This window comes from Pipistrellus kuhlii, unplaced genomic scaffold (assembly GCF_014108245.1).
Source record: "Pipistrellus kuhlii isolate mPipKuh1 unplaced genomic scaffold, mPipKuh1.p scaffold_m20_p_1, whole genome shotgun sequence".
Classification (NCBI taxonomy): Eukaryota; Metazoa; Chordata; class Mammalia; order Chiroptera; family Vespertilionidae; genus Pipistrellus; species Pipistrellus kuhlii.
The window spans coordinates 29,428,263-29,432,642 of NW_023425404.1; positions in this window are offsets into that span (position 1 = coordinate 29,428,263).

The following is a 4,380-nucleotide window of genomic DNA, read 5'->3' on the forward strand; positions in this document are numbered from 1 at the left end:
CCAGGGCCGCACCCGCCGCCCCCGCCGGCCCAGCCCAGCCCGCCCTTCGGCCCCAAGCAAGCCGCCGGCAGGGCGGCAGCCGCGGGCGCGGGCTGGGGAGGCACACGGGGCGGCTTCGGGGCTATTGGAGGGGACACTCACACACACACACACACACACACACACACACACACACACACAGGCTCACACATACACACACAGGCTCACACACACACACACACACAGGCTCACACACACACACACACACACAGGCTCACACACACACACAGGCTCTCTCTCACACACACACACACACAGGCTCACACACACACACAGGCTCTCTCACACACACACACACACACACACACAGGCTCACACACACACACAGGCTCTCTCACACACACACACACACACACACACAGGCTCACACACACACACACACACAGGCTCACACACACACACACACACACACACACACACACAGGCTCACACACACACACACACTCACACTCACACGCCCGTCCTCATTACTGTATAAGAGATTTCTTTGCCCCTCTGGGTGAGACAGGGCTCATCTGCCCAGGGGGTGAACTGCACCATTGCCCTCTGTGTCCATGTGAGCACTTCCTGTTCTGCGTCTCTTGAGAAGCCCACGGAGCACCAGGAGCTCACACCTCGAAAGGTTGGGCAGGATTCGGGCTTGGGAGGCACTGTCCCCTGAGATGTCCCAGGGACGCCCCAGGGCAAATGTGGGGCATGTGGATAGAGGGAACTTCCCTCTGGAAGCAATTTGATGCGGCATCGAGTCTGCAAATTGGAGGCTAGCTCTACCGCCCCAGAGGACATGGGAGGTTTTGTGGAGCCTGTGCTGTTTGGGCCCCGGACACAGCAGGGGGCTGTCAACCCACAGAAAGCACATCCGGACCCAGTGCGGAGCGAGGAGGCAGGGGGGGAGGAAAGCAGCACACTTTCCAAGAAAGGGGGTTCTCTGTAAGGATCCTGCCATTTCATGCAGCGGGGCAGGCCCGGGGGACTCCTGGTCACCGCCTCTCTTAATCGCTCTGGGAATGTCAACGTCCTGATTCACATCAAGATAGAAGAGGAATCAAAACAGGAAGGACCAAGGGTATCTAAGCCCAACTGACCAGCCAGCTGCAGGTGGATCTTCAGAGGGCCACATCCCATGAGAGACATGGAGTTCCAGGTCCAGCAGGTGCAGAGTCCTCCCTGGAGCTGTTTGTAAAGCCGGTCTGGGATCTCACGGGGAAGCTCTGGGTGAGATCCTGGGCCAGTGGATGGCGGAGGAGAGAGCAGCAGCTGTATTCCGTCCCAGATTCCATTTCCATCTGTTTATTCAGGTTGAGAGGGTTGAGGCCCCCATGCTGGCTGAGCAAACAAACTTGTAAATCCTGAGTCTAAGAAAATGTTTGAAATACTCAGCCAATTCTCTGAAGTTGAAAATCACTACTGCCTAAATTACAGCTCCGGGAGCAAGCTTTCCCGACATTTATAGCTCCTTTTCAAGGGGCACATCCTGGAACTCGGACAGCAGAGCCCCTGGTATGATTTGGCAGGATCTAAACACCAGGTGATGCGTTCATTTATTCGGCATCTACTTACGGAGCAAGTTTTCCATGGCCGGCACCACACTGGGCACCACTGGATATAAAGCCAGATCCTGCCTGAGACAGATTTCTCTGGGGATCAATCATGAGAACTCAAAGTATAATAGAAATTGAAGAGTACCCAAAGGGTGGAAATCAGATCAGGGTGCAGGACCTGGATGTGGGGAGAGGGAACATTTTAGGGTGATGGGAATAGTCGGTATCTCAAGTGTGCTGGAGGAGACGTGACTGCAAACTTTCATCAGAATTCGCAGAGTTGGAAACCTTCCAAGGGTGAGTTTGAGTGTAAATTCTACCTCAATAAGCTTGGCTTTTGGAAAGGTGATCTAACAAATGGGCAGACAGGCTACATGTGTAAACAAACATGTTGATGTGGTAGGAACGTCAAAATAAAGCTCCATGTGGGTACACATGTCAGAAACTGAGAGGTGAATGTTATTTGTGCTTCAAGTAGAAAAAGACATCTTGGTTAAAGATATGCTCATTTTACCACCTAAAATTATTCTGGAAAAAAGAAGTAGGGAAGAAGAGCAGCCACACAGCTGTGTGGTAAATAAAGCATTGAAGACAGAAGAAGGAGCAGACAAAAAATTGCCGACATTTTGCTATCTGAAGAAAATTTTATCTTGAAAATACTCACCCTCCTTGCATTTAAAAAAAAAAAAAAAAAGATAGCTCGCTGGCCAGTGTGGTTCAGTGGTTGAGCATCGATCTATGAACCAGGAGGTAACGGTTCCATTCCAAGTCCAGGCACTTCCCTGGATTGCAGGCTTGATACCCAGTGTGGGGCATGCAGGAGGCAGGTGATCCATGATTCTCTCTCATCATTGATGTTTCCATCTCTCTCTCCCTCTCCTTCCTCTTTGAAATCAATAAAAATATATTTTTAAAAAATACAAATAAATAAATAATAGCTTTATTAAGATATTGTTCACATATCACAAAATTCACCATTTTACAATGTATGATTCAGCCCTGGCCAGGTGGCTCAGTTGGTTGGAATGTTGTCCTATACACCAAAAGATTTTGGGCTCAATTCCCAGCCAGGGCACAAAACTAAGTTTTGGGTTTAGTCCCCATCGATGTTTCTCTTACATCCATCTCTCTCTCTCTCTTTCTTCCTCCCCCCTCTCTTTCTCTCTTCTTCTCTCTCTGAAAATCAATAAAAAACATATTATCAGGTGAGGATTAAAATAATAATAATAAAAAAATAAATTGTATGTTTCAGTATGCACTGTCACCACTATTTAATTTTAGAACATTTCATCACCCCAAAAGGGAGCCCTATACCTCTTACTGGGTCTTGGGGGAATTATATGTGTAATGTTTTGAGGGACCGCTAAACTTCTTTTCAAAGTGGCTGCCCCATTGTACACTCCCACCAGCAGGAGCATTATGGAATTCTCTCTGCATTTTCCCTTGCTGGTTGTTTCCACCTTTTCTCAGCTTTCCATACACAAATAGGGAACTTTTTTAAACAGAAGCTGTTGAGATTGAAATGAAATATTAAAGGGAAGTTTGAGAAGAATTACAAATGATGGGGAGTGAGTAAGGTAATTTTTATTTTTCTACTCTGTGAAGGTTTTGTATTGTCTCTGCCTATATCAGACCTAATTGAAGACAACTCATTGTAGTTACAAGATTGGACATCAGGTATTCTTCGGCGCTTGAGTGTAAGAGTTAGCATGAGCTTCCTTTTGGTAAAAGGGGCGAGTTCTTTGAGAAGAGAGGGTGATGAGAGACTTGAATCTGGAAGTGCTTGTGAGTATCTTTCTTCTGCACTCTCAGGACAAGGGCCCATAGGCACCCTTGTTCCGTGGCAGGAGATGGGCCTTTTGATGGGACGACGGGACCAGGATTAAAGCTCAGGGACTGAAGCCCCCTCTTCCTCTCTACATGCTCCTTTTCAAATTCCTTGGGCCCTTTCTTCAAAGTTAGTTGTCCTGCAGGCTTCCTTCCTCACCCTGCTTCTCTTCTTTCGTTATATCAGCGTTTCCCAAACCATGTTCAATTATTTGGGGAGCTTTAGGCTAAACACAGTAAAACATGTCCCTTTGGCCGGAACCTCATGTCTCACCCTAAATTCACCTTCTGCTCCCCTTGCTCAAAACGTTCTCACCTGCAGGACCCCTGGTTTGAAGAACAGCATCATCTGCATCAAGGGTTCCAAATCACAAACTTGGGGTTCACCCTTGAATTTTCTACTTCCCATAAGCTCAGAATTCCCTTTAGATTTATTTATGGCTATTTCTTGATACAATATTTATTTATTTAACAAATATTTACTGAGCACATTTTATATAATATCTGGCTTGGGAAACTTGTGCTCTAATTGGAAGGACACAACCTACGCAGATGAAAAGCTAAACAACAACCTGAAATGTGTCGTACATTTCAGATAATCGAATGCTGCAGCTGGGCGAGAAACATCTCTGTGGGCGGAAGAGGTCAGTCAGGCAAGGAGTCCAGGGAAGTACTGTTCTGTTGCTTAGAAACAGCCTTGGAGATGAGAGATCACTTTAAATGGCGATCTGAAAGAATCCATAGTGTTAAAACTGGAATATATAGAAGCAAGCAATCACTTGCCAAAACTCTCCATTTACACAGAGGACACTGAGACCCAGGAGACCAGCTGATGGCCAAAAGCTGCTTTCATACAGTATTTATTGAGCGCCCACTGCATACAAGGCACAGCACTTACGCAAAAGAGCAGGCAAGGTGAGATTGATCCTTAAAGGGCACTTGGTAGTCAGTAAGAAACCAACCTGTATTGTCC